This window comes from Lepisma saccharinum, chromosome 19, assembly GCF_977018435.1.
Source record: "Lepisma saccharinum chromosome 19, izLepSacc3.1, whole genome shotgun sequence".
Lineage (NCBI taxonomy): Eukaryota > Metazoa > Arthropoda > Insecta > Zygentoma > Lepismatidae > Lepisma > Lepisma saccharinum.
The window spans coordinates 28,289,920-28,305,893 of record NC_139247.1 but is presented as its reverse complement, the minus strand read 5'-3'; the positions used below and the strand labels follow the sequence as shown (position 1 = coordinate 28,305,893).

General features: G+C 39.4%; 1 protein-coding gene across 2 annotated transcripts in view; it reads left to right on the top strand.

Moving 5' to 3' along the window:
- The first annotated feature begins 451 nt into the window (after positions 1–451).
- The window catches only part of LOC146002816 (uncharacterized), a 103,249-nt gene continuing 87,726 nt past the window's right edge, over positions 452–15,974 (top strand). Inside the window, exon 1 of one of the 2 annotated variants that reach the window (XM_083140779.1) lies at positions 452–552. The gene's annotated coding sequence lies outside the window, so the exon portion shown is untranslated. Of the gene's footprint in view, positions 640–15,974 lie in introns of both variants that reach the window. The other variant, XM_083140778.1, reaches the window with a different exon arrangement.

The following is a 15,974-nucleotide window of genomic DNA, read 5'->3' as shown; positions in this document are numbered from 1 at the left end:
ATATTTCGGGAAGGGGCAAGTGCCCTATCTGTTCCCCCTTTGCGGGCGCCCTACAGAATACTGACTAGTTATTTATATTAACGGTCACCATAAATATAAGTTTCTTTCTACAATGAATTTCCGGGAAGGGTTGGACTGACACAATAACTACCTCTCCCCTCGCTAGGCAAATGGTTGCGCCGACCACTATTCACAGGAATAAACAAATATCCGAAGGGCAAGCAAGAATGGACAAGTTACATCATTTCACAACTACGCACAATCGACTGCATTGTCACAACGTCTCATGCTTTTGTTTTGCATTTACGTTGCTTCAATTTTTTATTACATTCTAACATGATATATAAACGAGGATAAAAATATCCTGAAGCTAACGTAATGATTATTACAAGTATAATCTCGTTAGCACAAGTTCTACTTTGTCGGCTGTTACATCGTATTGCGCATGTTGTAGCTACGAAAGAGATCACATGATCACTGGAACATATGACTAACGCCTGCCAACAGTGAAGCCCAGGGAACGAGCTGTCAACTGCCTAACAGTAGTCCACGGTACGTAAGATCTGCAAACGTGATTTCTATTGTGTACGTTTTTTTATGAATATTGTACCTGCCTTTGGAATCTGCTTGTGTGATAAGGTAAGTAAGTAATTGTCATGAATGGATGTAACATTATAAATTTATGATATTGCTATTGAAGATGATTTGTTGTACAATTCAGTGGATTAGATTTGATGTAGCCTCTCGGAATTTGAAAGTAAAAGGTAATGATAACGTCAAATTGTACGGCTGAAGTTTATAGATTGGCAGGGTTCTCCTTAATGCACGTACGTATAGCTTTACGGTAAATGTGTGTAAGCTATGTTCAGTATGAAGAGACAAATTGATATATCATCGATAACAAACCAAAAGTTCGTTATCAATTTAGAACATACGTATAACTAATAAATTAGAAAATTATACAATCAAGCGTGTAAAAATTGGTATGTATTCATCAAGAAGCTGTGGTTAGGTCTGCTGTTATCTCGTACATGTCAAGGAAGAAATTTAAGAGTTTGTGTAACGAATTCTAAAGTTCATTGTAATTGCAAATTTCGCTGCACTGTTTGGGTTATAAGAGTGCTTGCTGCATGTAATCCTATAGATCACAAATGTAGGAAGTAATAATGTACTAGATTTTTTTTGTAATGCACTATATACTCCTAACGATGTACTCTGATTCTTGTGCAAAGCAAGAATAGTTGTTTTCCTGTGGTGTTAATAAGTTTCAGAACTGCTTGTCTTTGTGCAAGTTTACTTAATGTTCACTTCAGACATTACAAGGGTGTGCTTAGACAGACGTGATAGGGTTTCAAACGTGTTGTGGTATTCAGAAACCACAATATTTGCCTAAGTGTTATGCTGTTATAAGTAGAAAGTGTTGTTATCGTGGTAGGTTAGGGAGATTTGGCGTAACCGTTTCAAAATATAAAGTCCAAATATTTCGCTTGTCCTTTCAATTGTTTTGTTAAATTGTACCTCGCGTGATTCTACTGCGAAGTAGTGATGGGTTATGGCCGTTCCTTTTCGGGAGTCAGTTCACCGGAGCTCGCTCACCGCAAGGAGTCGTTCACAAGGAGTCTTTCAAAGTGGAGCTTGCTCACTGAGGGAGTCGTTCAAAGGAACGACCGACAACACTCCCAGTTTTTTTTTTCGTGCAGTTGAGCGAAGGTGGGAGGATTGATGCTGGAGTTATTCTGAGTGAAAAGGATTAGGGTGGGAGGGAACTTCGCTACTACTCAACATGAAAAAAAAAAAAAAAAAAAAAGGACATATACAGCAGGAAGGAAACAATATATCGGTCAGGGTGCGAAATCATTGAAGACTGATGGGGAGGGAGGAAAATCTTAATGTATTTCAACTTATACATTTTTTTGGTGTTACATAAGTTTGTCAGATTCTGCGTCGTCTTCGTTGGATTCAGGTACGTAGCCAGGGGAGCGGCTCGGGAGGCTGAAATCCTACAAATGTATAATTTAAATAGTGTATTATGGTATTTACTCCTTTAGCAAGATTAAACACCTTGCATAATAAGTTGTAATATACTGAGAAATTCATCTTCAGAGCTTCTACGCCCCTTTTTTCTCCTTTAGATTGCCACGGCTGATAAGATATGAGCCCCTCCCCGAAGTGAAATTTCTGGCTACGGGTCTGGTGAGATTCGTTGCTTACGTTGAGTCACATGCGTTTTCGTACCGTTAGATTAACTGTGACAATTAAACATGGACGTATGCAGTATTTTTTTCTGGGAGGAAGCAAACTAGTCATATTCCACGTAATAGTGGGACAGTCCTTCAGTTTGAAATTGTCATGTTCCTTTTACACCATTCTAATAATGAACAAGTTACTGCGACTGAAATAAAATAATATGTGTTGAATATATAATTGTATTTTGCAAATCATTTTTCAGGGTGCCGTCGCCACCTTGCCCCTCCACTTACGGATGTCCATGCAATTGGATAAACGGCCAAACAAATACCCATAAGAGAATAAAGGACACAACGCTAATACTTGGATTGCAAATAATAGCACTATAATTCACACGCTCTTCCCAGTCCTCCCGCTCCCACCTTCTCTTTGCGATAGTAGTTCTTCCGATTGAAAGACATTTGAATATAGAAGAGTACAGAACAGGAACCCTGTGTGTTTCATCGGAGCTTGTTTCCGAAGTTCCTTTTATTGTTATTCTCACGTTGCGAAATCATGTCACAGGTACTTGGGAGCGGGAACTGCTGGAGCGGCTGTCAACACACGCAAAGCTTACGACTCCGAGGAAAGACCACAGAGGAACTGCTCGTTGACCCCGAAGGAGCGGGCAGCTCAGCTCATAGCTCCCAAGAAGGAGTCGTTAAAAAGGAACGACTCGTTCACGAACGACCCATCACTACTGCGAAGTTAATCGTGACAGCAGCTTCCGTGCTGAGGTCTGTTGCATTACATAACATAAGGATTCAAACCAGGGACTCTTTAGTTTTAGAGCAGATTGCGCTAAAATATTTTCACCTGGGTTTAACAAGATGCCCGGCGGGAACCGAGGTGGTGGTGGGGGGGGGGCAGAATCAAGCTCTGGATTTAGGGGAGGCAGAATCAAACTTGGGACTTAACTTTGAGGGGCAGATTCAAACTTGGGATTTAATTTCGGGGGCAGAATTGATAAGTTTTCTATCAAAATAAAAATAGCGTCCAGTACTATTTTGTTAAATAGCTTACATTTGCGCAATCCTAAAAAAATACTCTTCAATACTTTGCTCCTCAGATCCCAGGAGGTTAAGAAAAGTGTTCTTAAATTTTCTATTTGGTCACCTGAAAATTTTGGGGGATGGCAGTGCCCCGCTAAGTTACGCGTATGACTTCGTGCAAACAGCACGCTGCTGACGAAAACACGTAGCAGACAACTTACGCACTGATCTTGAAATAAATTATATTGTTTGGTAGGAATTGTGCCGAGATAACGTAACACGGTCTCATCTTGTGAAAAACTTAGGCTTGCCAACTGTAAATAATAAAATTCCTGACTGTTTCATTACAGCCTTCAAACCCTTTATGTATTAAAATATCCTGAATATCAGCTGTCATCTGTTGCTGTAATACTATAAAAAATCTTCTTATTAAATTCCTTTCTTTTCTCGTGAGTCCGAACTGCTCAACACAAACACCATCGATCCCACTGTAACATTTTAAAAAGAAGAAACATTCGTTGGGGGGGGGGGGAATAAAGAAGTCTCGAGACTTTGAAGTACAGCGCCTTGAATAACGTAGTGTAGAAAACGACCCAACAAACTGGTTCCCCAGACGGATGAGAAACACAGATGGCAGTGCGGTCAATGTCGGTGCTAATTTTCTTATGAAAGTATTCGCGATTAAAATTACCACCTGAGCGCTAGTGTCGCTTCCAATATGGCCGCTCTAAGTAGGATAGATCTTTGTTTACATTCAGCAGTAGTACAAAAGAGCAGCATGTTGTCATGACTGGTATGGTAGAAAACGTTTAAATTACGCATTATTTTTAAATATTGCGAATGCGATGTGAATTCCAGGTACTCTAACAAACGTGAAGCTGTACTGAGAACGAAGCATTTAATTATGATAGGCAAAAATAACACGGAAGATGCAGACGAAACTATGTATACGCACTGGTTGTCCAAAGCAGTGCTGTATCATCTGCACGTCATGTAACTGGGGTTCTCGGAAATTATTTGAAAATAAAGGAATTGAAATTGGCCTGTACTTGAAAAGCTGGGACAGGAGAAAATTGCGAACATATCGTTGCAGTTCTTTCTCGAAAGAGAAAGGCTGGTTTAATAATAATATTCATGATTTCATGACCAGGCTATACTCACTGAAAAAGGACATCGTACTGAATGAAACAGTAACATTAGCATATCCACTTTTTTTCTGGTTACATTTGACATTAATTCATTCTCAAAATATTTTCATCTTCCCTCTTAATCGACTTGCACCTGTTAAAAATTTCACACATACGTAACACCGGTAATACATGGACGCATTGGTTAAGACGCTTCATGATTTTTCGGAAAAAAAAAGCTTTATTTATAAAGTACAATTTAAAACTTTACTTTCATGGAAATATATATTTATCTCTCGATAAATAAAGTAAGCAGACTCGTGCATTCTTCGTAATTTCCTTGCCGAATTAGTGTTATATCCCCCATACCAATCTTCTGTCAATTACGTTTTCCCTGATTTATTAACAAATTTCATTTTGTTGATTCCACGGGGTGGAAACACATGAAAACTTTTAATTTGTTCTGACCCATAAAACTATTTGGAGAAAAAAAAACAAAAAAAAACCTGAACAGTAGACCTTACTTTCTCGCATATTCACCATGCTTTAAACGACTTCAACACAACGTATCCTACTTAGAGTACTTCCTGAAAATCCCGGCAGATGGCATATCTGTTAATTTTAATCGCGAATTGCGGCTTTGTTAGTTTTTGGAATATATTATGTAGATTTGTTTGTCTTGAAAGGAGGTACGTGAATTGATGGAAACAGTTATATTTGTGAAGTGATTTGCAGTCACGAAATGGCATTAATTTGGAAAGAAAAGTAAAATAATATTAATAAATAAATAGTATGGGTAATACAAGAAGAAACATCGCAAAGTGATTCCGGACGTCAGGTGTTGAATTGTGTACTAGAGTTTTATTTTTCTATGTTATTAGAATATAAATAGTATCCTGAGAGATATTTCAGACATTTGCGACCTGTAATGCCCGCTTATTTTTATGGACATATGCAGACATTTATATAAATATTGCAAAACGAGCACTAACCTGTGTTATAAGAGTACGGTTTTAATTTTAGTAGCTTAGTGGCTGTATGTGCCGATGATTTTGACACGCCCACCTCTTGTGAAACACGGCGTAGAGGTTTGTTTGGAGAACGTTCTAACGCTGCACCAATATCATTTGAGTTTTGCTTCGGTTAGAATCCGTCGTTTTTGCTTAGGTGTTTTAAAATTTAACGATCCAGTTTCTCGTAATTTAAGGGCAAGATGTCTAACCGTATCTCTGTGTGGAGTTGAAACGCCTGGGAATTTCTGTACAAATTGCCTACACACGTCTCGACATGAGTCTGTTTTCACGTACGTGTCATACATAAAAAAAATTGTTCTAACGTGAACCTTGCGGCTGGCATTCCAATCGTCTCACTGATACAACACACATACACACTGCAATAACACAAACAAGTAACTGCAAGTAACCAAGAATAACACTCTTGCGCACAGTACGAAATTAACACGCTCTTGGTTTACATTGCTCGCCACTATATTCACAACTGTCTTCATCAAGTCGCGAAGGAACAAAAAAACTCGAGCTCGGATATTTCGGATTGCAAGGAAGCTCACGAAAACCATTCACTTTTAACGGTTTAGTCTGCAGCATAATCTTGATACAGTGTTGCACATTCGAAACCTCCAAACGATTCCCATGGCCACAAAACTCTTTCAAGGATATAAACTTAAGCAGGACGTTACTGGTCAAAACTATGATTAAAATGCTTTATTATCTGTGGCTCTTAACATCGTTTCTATAGCGTATTTATTTGTGTCTATAAGAGCAGAACTTGGATGAATTACAGAAGAACTTTTGCGTGTTATAACACAGGTTAGTGATCGTTTTGCAATATTTATATAAATGTCTGCATATGCCTATAAAAATAAGCGGGCATTACAGGCCGCAAATGTCGGCATCTCTGCCAGCGCCGCCCGCCACGCTTCTCCCGATCTCTCGGCTGAAGATCGAAATGGACGCACTGTACTAAATCTTGTCATTCTGGGAGATGACGAAGTTTGTCCGGGAGAGTTGGCAAGCCTAAACGTACGGCCATGAAAATAGGCGGCTGAGCAGAATTGAGTTTGTGCCACATATGGGAGAAGCAAAGCGAGAGCGGGAAAAAAGTAACTTGTTCCCGCGCACTGTATGGCAGAGTTGCCTAGTTCGAGCGTCAGACCGACCTCACTTTGGGGCACTTTTGTGCCATCCCTCATTTTTCGTGCAAATACAGTCAGTTTGTATCACATGGATCACAAAGACCACTCTACAACGAGCTTAAACCTCCGAACACACGGAGTTGTGCTCCGACGTGGCAACAGCGCGAACATTGATTACCCGCCTAATTAAATGGCCGTGCGTTTAGTCGCGACGTGCCAATACCTCGGATCGTTCTCTGCCTCGTTAACTTTAGTGCAGATCTCCGTAGCTGAGTGGTTAGTACAGCACGGTTCGACGCTAAGGATCTCGGGTTCGAATCCTGGTTTGGGTATGGGTGCTCTTTGTGAATTTCATTTAATCATTTTCAGCATATCATCACATCCTCATCTCCGCGATTAGCCAAAATGGACATAAAAGTGAAGTAATTCCGCCTAATAATTTTTCTCTTTTAGAGAAAGAGAGAAATGTGCCTGGTACGTCAGGGTCAGTGCCTCTCTCTCTCTCTCTCTCTCTCTCTCTCTCTCTCTCTCTCTCTCTCTCTTTCTCCTTCTCTCTCTCTCTCTCTCTCTCTCTCTCATCTTCAGGGTAGTAACCAAGAGGAGAGAACCTTTACTGCTGCCGGTACCGGTAGCTTTTTCTGAGTGCAGACTGCAGTGTCACGGAACAGAGTGTAGAGATTTTTTTGTGGACAATCTATTGACTTGTAGTGATACGGTAACAAAAGCTGTCAGGTATCAAAAGCAAAAAACTGAACTTCAGACGCGTCGCCTGAAGGGGGTTCACGGAGCACACGAACCCACAAACAGAAAACTGAAAATTTTCCATTTGTTTTCTTTTCTGCAAAATAAAACACTACTTATTTTACAAAGCAGCTACTTTTGTTCATAAAGTCTTCACAATGCTTAAAATTTCCCAATTTCCCCCGACTGCTGACAAGAAAAGCTCACCAGGTTAGGCAGCGAGAGCCCGGGGCACCACTGGCGCAGTGAACTCCCTCTGCTGTATTCTTACCGTGTTCTATCTAGCTCGACGGAAGAAGCCGAAAAAACAAGGGGGAAAGCTGGGAATCGGCGCATGTGCCCTTCCGAAAGAACACCCAACAACTGTTCCGAGAATGCCGATAGCGGCCGAGATGCGAGATATTTTATTTTTTGTTTAGTTTAGCTTCTGTATTGGGGAAAAGTAAGCAGTCGTCAGTGGCGTAGGCAAGGGGGCTCACCCGGCTCAACCCCCCCATTTTCAATACAATTTTCGATTTTAAATTAGAGAGTACGAGTACGACACATTATATGCCTTTTATCTTTATATTCCGTTAATTGTCCGGAGGACTAACTACTAAGTCTCATAGTTAAATTGAAATTTGGGCCACGATATACATTGCGACTTATTACGAGTTGACACTTGGATGCATGGTCATAGCATCCCTGTTTATGGAATGGGTGGATTGGTCGCAGTGCATGGGAACTCTGAAAAAGAAAGTGGGAATCTGTTAAACTCGCAAGCCTCCCTTCAACTGTCATTCAAAGCCTCAACGCGTGTCATCAGATTTTCTTCCTAAATATTCACAAACTCCTGAAAATTCTCTGCACTTTACCTGTGACAACCGCTACCCCAGAAAGAAGCTTTTCGACTCTCCGGAGATTGAAAACATATTTGTGCAATTCTCTTAGTGAAGAACGACTGAATGGACGGGCACTGCTTAATATACACAGGGAAGTGAAAATTACACCGGTGGAGGTTCTCAACAGATTCACTTTGCAAAGACTAAGACTGGATTTTCTTTTATAACCTTTGGTGAGTCTAAATTCATTTTAAATTTCATTGCATTGTGTGTATTGTATTTAAAAATGTTTCATATAGGTTTAGGGGCAAATTGTTTAATTATGTTCCCAAAATCCCTACTCCACCTTTCCCCCTTTCGAAATTTCTGGCCATGCCACTGGGTTTCTTAATTTTTGGCGCAAGTTTGTTAAGTATTTTCCCAACGAACACTGCCCCCCCCCCACCATTTGAAATTTCTGGCTACGCTACTGGCAGTCGTCAAGATATTATAATGCAAGACTGTTTACATGTATTGTTATAGTAATTCCCAAGATCTTCATTTATTTAGCCTAATAGCATATCTTCAATTTCCAATACATTTCGCCAAAAATTAAGGCGCGAACTTCCTCAACATCATTACAAATTGTCGCGAACTCAATGCCTTGCATGGCGAAGGTTTTATGATTTAAAACACTATATCACCAAAATGAGCAGATTTACACTTAACATCGACATTTAAAATTGTTGCTTAATCCTTCAGATAATGTAGACAAGTCAAAAAGAAAGAAGACGAAGACACTGCTAGTAGAAACTAATATTTATCTTGGCACACATTTAAGCGAGTATCGATATTGAAAAGAAATTATAATTGTTATAAACTCCTACAGGTAAATTTTAAAACAATAATTTTAAGTTTCACGAATTGCTCGATTGATTGATTTGCTTTATTATATTTATTTTGTGATTGATTGATTTGCTTTATAATATTTCGCTTTTTGTGCCACTTTTGGCTAATTTGCGAAGATGGGGATCAGTGATGATATGATGAAATTGATGAATGGACACTCACAAACATCCATGCCCAGGCCAGGATTCGAACCCAGAACCCCTGGCGTCGTAGCTCGATGTGCTAACCACTCCGCCACGGGGGCCGGCTCGCGAATTGCAATTCGCATCATGAAGTTTGAGCATTGCCAGAGACTTACTTACCAAGCTGCTGTGAAATTAAAAAAAAAATCAAACATATTTGTCGATATCATGGTTCTTGGAAATGGTGGAGGTTAATTCTTAGGAACAGGGAAAATAATTTTCAATGAGGAGAGAAGTAAGGCATTTCAGTAATTTAAACGGGAAAAAATGTATTGTTTACCTTAGTAATGTTTCCTTGTTTTTGAGGGCAAGGGGGGGGGGTGGTAGGTGTTAAGCGGAAACTATAACAATTCACAGTAAATGAAAATTGGCCTCTGTTTTGTAAATGGATTTTCGGTGGGTGTTTTGGCGGACTGGCTAGCACAGTACAAGGTCCCAGGTTCGTATTCTTCATAAAACATGAATAATTATAATTATTCATATTTCTTGTTTACCTTTAGTTTATTATTTTTTCCTTGTACTCTAAAATTTATTAACGAAATATATTCTGACTTCACTAGAACAATTCTGTACCGTTCAAATTTGTATAAATAAAATATAAATTATATTTATACAATAAAGGAGAAAAGGTGTATTTAAAAAGCAGAGGAATCCTTAAATATTCGCAGAAAAGACGCCGAAGGTCTATTTTATTTATTATATATATAACTAGCCTTGGCGCGACAGGTCAAGGCACTTCGAGGGCTATATCCCGACTGCCAGTCTCCCTCCCATAATCCTACCTAGAGGTGTGGAGTTCTTCAACCGGTAATGGGGTGACGTGTGGTCAGCATGTGTTCTTTCTGAATTAGTGGCTGGTGTATCAATGATTCATATTTGGGAGGTTGTGAGTTATAATTTCGTGGCTCGACATTCTAAGGTTATCCGTGGCCTCCAGTCACTCCCGATGGATGGTGGGGTGATACATTTGATGAACGCCGCTTACCACTTTCTAGGGCTTTCCTGCGTTCTGTCATCTTCTGTCATAACTTCCGGATGAATGACGTTAATCAAATCGATCAGCATAGGATTTTGTAGCCTTGTTTAAAACTTGGTAAAGAGTGGTGTGTTTTTGCCAGTATTGACGCAGAATAGTTGATAGATGTTGGTAGGGTCAACTTGAAAACTTTTAGCTCTTAATGTTATTAAATTTGCTTACTATTTTTGTCCTCATAAACTCTAGACAAATACCAAGATAATCTTGTTACTTCGCTAGTGTAGGGCACTCTAAAAACGGAAGTCATAGCTTCGATTCTTGGCTCAAATTTCGCCTTTTTGTATGCTCAATTAATCAGTTGTCTACATTTACCGTTTTCTTCTCTGTGATTGTGATCAACAAATTGATTCTCAATGTGTTTGTATCCTCCTCGGTCTTGGAGGGGGGTATTTTTTTTGTGAATTTAGGTTGGGTGTGAACACGGGGGGAGGGGTAAATTTTCTATGAATTTAGGCTGGGTGTGAACACCCAACGATTTACTCCACGCGACGCCACTGCTGAACATTACAAACAGGTGGTTTCCAATTGCGGAAATGGTATTCCCACCACTCAGAGATATTGTATGAAGTTCCTGTGCATTTAAGGGAAAGCAACTTTCCATTAGAGTGAGCATAAATGAGCATATAAAATCACTCGATCAAATAACATCCGGTGAGCGACAAATTCACGATGTCAGTGTCACATTCTGCAACTCGTGCAATTGACCTAACGCATATTGTTATCGCGAAAATATTTGACCCTCCATTAGACTGGGACTATGTACGTACGTCCATCGGAAACTGAAAATGCATGGCCACAGTATTGTGCGGAATTGCTGGATATTATGTGCATGTGTCCAGTGGCGTTAACTTGAGCCTGTGGGGCTCAAGCCCACCAATAATTTTCCTGTTATTATAGTTTATTTCAGAAATAAAGCCTATGCACCTAAGAAAACAAAAGATTTAATCATTCTGCACTGAAAGAATTCACAGAAACGTAATTACCGACTGTTACAAATATTTCATAGTTAACATCTCAAATATGATGCTTTTTAGTGTCCTATATTATTTACACTATCCGCCGTCACATCGCTATTACGAAAGTAAACGAGAATAAGGGCTTATAACCAGGATGAGGATAGATAGACACTGTAATCTCTCAAAATAGACAGGCAAAAAATCACGAAAATACAAAAGTCGCCAAAAGTGATGAACAGCGAAGATTTTTCATCATTTTCACGACTAAGGCACTCAAAGAGCAATTTTCTTCGAAAAGGGAACTTTTTACTATAATAGGCAAAAATTGACACTATAAAATTCATGTATTTTTCTCAGAAATGGCCTGAAACTGTTTTTAAACATCAAAACATACACTTTATGGCCAAGGAAGTAAAAAAGTATTTTAGGTCACATCCTCAGCCTACTGATTTTGGAAGATTGGAATCGGTAACTCTAAATTGAAGATGGACCTCAGCAATATACACCTGTATTCGTAAATAGTCTACCCTGTTCACACAAAGGGCTGTTAACTGCTTTGCACTTCAACAACTAATCAAGTCCCGCCCGGTACAAAATCCAGAAACAGTGGCGACGATTAGGGGGCAACCCCCCCCCCCCCTCCCGCACACTTTTCCCCAGTTTTGCCCCCCGCACTGTGTTAAACCTTAAGTTTCAAGGGAAAGTAAATTGCCTTTGCCATCCCCCAACCTCAGTTTTGGAACCCAATCGCTGCCACTGTCCAGAAACGTTGCTGCAGGACAGCAAAGCGCAATTGTGTTCCCGCATGTAAATGTTTCAAATGTTCATGTTTTACGACGAGCTCTGTATGTTCACGATCGCGAGGTAATAAAATGTGATGCGGGGGCGGCGCCAGAAATTTTTCATCGGGTGGGCAGAAGCTGTATATTGATAGATTAGGGTGGGCAGGTATAAATATAAGGTCATATATATATGTATGACATATATCGTTTGCATATGTATCCCCTTCTCTCTTACACTCCCGATTTCCCTACACTTCTTTTCCCTTTACTTTTCATCTTTTCTTTTTTACTCTTTAATGCTTTCTTATATCCATGGACGTCCGCAGGATTTTTTCCAGGGAGGGGCAAGGATGGTACTTTTTTCCAGGGGGGGGGCAAACAAAGACAAATTTTTCCCAAAAATAGTGCTGTTCCCTAAAAAACATTGCTTAAATTTAAAATTATGGGATTCATGCAATAATTAACACATATTATTGTGGCTAAAATGAAATTATATGTGTGAAATACATATTTTTTGGTTGACTTTCATTTTCCAGGGGGGGGGCGCGGCCCCCCTTGCCCCCCCTTCCGGACGCCCATGCTTATATATCTCTGCTTGTTACCTCTTTCTGCTTTTCACTTTCTCTCGTTCCATTCTTCAACTGTTTCTCTTAACTGACACACACAAATGTGTGTGTGTTTGGTGTCTTTCCTCTTTCTTTTCTAATCTATTCTCGCATCTTGTTCCACTTTTTTTTGTTTCCGATGGACACAATTATTTAAAGGAAGTGTTTGTGTGTGCGCAGCCATACGTTCTAATCACATTCTTTCATTCATGTCAATGTAATGAAATAAATGTGAATCGGTTGCATCACATTTTGTCCTTCAAGTGCAAAAGATACAAGGCACATACTCAATTTTATATAGCTATCCGGCGACAGTGAAGGAAGTGTGATGGTAGACAATGGTGAAGAATTAAATTACCTTCTCGTAATTTAAATGCATGTTCCTCATCATATGAATTTTTGGCTGAAACTTTGGGGTTAATGATCACTTTTCTTGGCTTACAGGGTTATTGCAACTGATAAATGTATCTGAATGTGTGTTTGCAGTAACGGCTTTAGGGTGCCAAAACGTGAGGGCAAGGACAGTTTCCTTTTTTGGTAAAATAACAAGTGGCAAAATGTGACGTGGGGGAACTTTCACCCCTTGTTCCTCCTAATCGCCGCCACTGGATATTTGGATTGAAATTAATGTCTTATTGGGAATGTACACACACACACACACACACACATACGGAAAAAAAAACAATTCTTTCTTCATTCTGCATAAAATATCCCAAGGCTTATGAAAGGCTATTTTGACAAGACATCGCCCAAAAGTAATGATCAAATAATATTAAAAATCTCTTAACAATTGAAGAGATTATTTGCTAAGTTGCTATTCGCTTTCTGAAGTTAGTCTTAGTTACTCATGCGGGAGAAGTAACACACGTATCGTTAGATGAACACATGCGCTGAGGTAACAAATAGTTTACATTTTGTAGAACGTGATTTTGGACAAGGAATTCATCGAAATTGATCACCATACCCGGTATTTTATCTCTTTTTCACAGATGACTTGGGTTGTATGGCGCGACCTCTCCGAAAGCGCTCAAATGTCAACCTCTATCCTGCCCAGCATACCCTGGAAACATTAATCTTGCAGGTGAACGAATCTCTGGCGCCTAGAACCACAGTCAAAATAATAATTTGTGGTGGGTTGTATTTTCAGTGTCTGCGTGTATTTGTTTTCTTCCTTCGTCACTTTCACCTAATCACCATTGAACCTCATCGTCGTTATTAGCCAAATTAGCAGAAAAGTGACTTCACATAGAACAAATCAGTCGAATCAGCAACAACTTACTCTTTCAAAAGTGGAGTTTCATTAGTTCATACCCTTCGAAAGTTGAGGTGGTAGTTTCAATTTCACATTGTTTCATTCTTGGATCAAGGCAGCTAACTCCGTGAACAATAACGTTGTTTTCCGAAAGTCTCAAATATTTGCCTATGCCAACACACGCTCTTAATATCACATATCTTCTGTGGTGATAAAATGACATGTTTCCTGTGAGTTCTTTCTGTATATTTATTTTTCGAATGGCATAATGTTGTCGCCTTATAATGAAGAGGTTTTGGCTTCTATTAACCCCTCCCCTGGTGGAAGCACAAGGCACACTGGTTAAGACTCCACTTTAAACTGTAGGTTTAAACACGATTAGCCTATCTGAGCATAAAAGTGGATTTAAAAACAAAGAAACAAAATTTTCTAATGGATACTTCGTGACACCTTTTTTCTTTACTTCATCTGCATGCATCTACATATTTTGTTGACCTTTTCTGCTGAAGCTCTGACGCTTCTAAAGTTTCAACCATTCTCATCGTGATTGATTAGTTCTCTGACGGCCTCAAAACAAAGCTTTCCTACCAACCCCTTTCTTCTTCTAATTCTACGTAAGTTAATCACAAAAAAAAAATCGCATCAATACGTAACTGATAGGCTATTATTAATTCAATAATTCTGTAGCTTTTTCCAAACCCACATAACTGTTACATCAAAACTTATACGCCTCGGTATTGTAGTGATTATTGTGATTACTTCTTATTAGTACAAATACGAATACAAAGTTGTTGTTTGTATACCACTAGATATTTGAAGATGACATGTATGTAAAATTGTAATGAAATAAAGAAAGACACTTCTGGAATTTCAATGTAGACCTAATTAAAAAGTCGAAATAATTTATTGTGTTGCTGGAGGAAGCAACGCTAAGATGGGGTTTTTATTTGTTTATTTAGAGATTATTTTAACCATGCGCAGGCCGGGATTTATATATGTGAAGGCCCGGAGCTTATATCACCAAGACCTCACCCCAATCCCCTCTACAGTTTCAGTTATAACTTCTCGCTAATCTACATGAGGTGGTTAGTTATACGTATTTCTACATTTTGTCATCACATCCGAAGTACTTCCTTCTTTTCTTTATGCAGTACTTTTCCAAGCAGTTTCCCCCGGTGAAGGCCCAGAGCTGCAGCCATCGAGGTCACCTTAAATCCTGATCTCATCTTGACCATAACCTGCATAATTTTGCATCTCCCATGCCTACTCGCTGCTTCTAATCATAGAATCATAGAAGTATTCAAATTGATGACAGTTTATTTTGTTTCAAGCTCTGTAGTGATTTTTTTTTTGGTTTCTAATGACAAAGTTAAGACAGCTTTTTATGGGATGATGATATATGAACATTTCTAGTATAGATAATTCATGAGTAAAATATACATCTAATGATTGATTTAGTTTATTTTACTTCGCGTTTTGTGCCTCTTGGCTAATTTGCGAAGATGAGGATGAGTGATGAAATTATGAAATTGATGAATGGACATTTACAAACAACCAAGCCCGACCGGGATTCGAACCCGGGACCCTTGGCGTCGCAGCGTGATGTGCTAACCACTCGGCCACAGGGTCGGGCATACATGTAATGAATACCAGAATATACTTATTTATTGAAACATACTTAGTGAATTTGATTGGGTGGGCAACGCCCACCCGTGCCCACCCGTGTCGCCGTCCCTGATGTGATGCTTCTTATCTATTTCTGTGTGTAATCGTCCTCAACTTTCCGATTCTATCCTAGTCCAGGAAAGGAGTCAAATTCAGCAACTGGTTATTTGAAGGAAAATGTTCCCTGTCTTCTAAATGCTTAATTTTTGTCGGGAATGCTCTGTGGTTTGAGTTTGTAGCAAATGTAAAGTATGATCAAATTTCCGTACAGAAAGAGGTCCTAATTGGCGGCGTTAACACAATGCTTGGTATAAATGTAAGACACCAAGCTACTGCTGGAGCTTTTATATGCTTGTTTACTATAACTTGACAAGTTTAAAAACAAGACGCTGCAATCCATTGTTTGCGCACCTCACATCACATTTCCCCGCGCTATTGTCTGCGGCGACGTTCGTTGGCAGTGTTGTAACCTGGAGGGAGCGGAATTGTCTGAGAATTTTCAACGAAATTTGAATGTGAAAGGCATGAATTAGTATCCCGTCACCTACG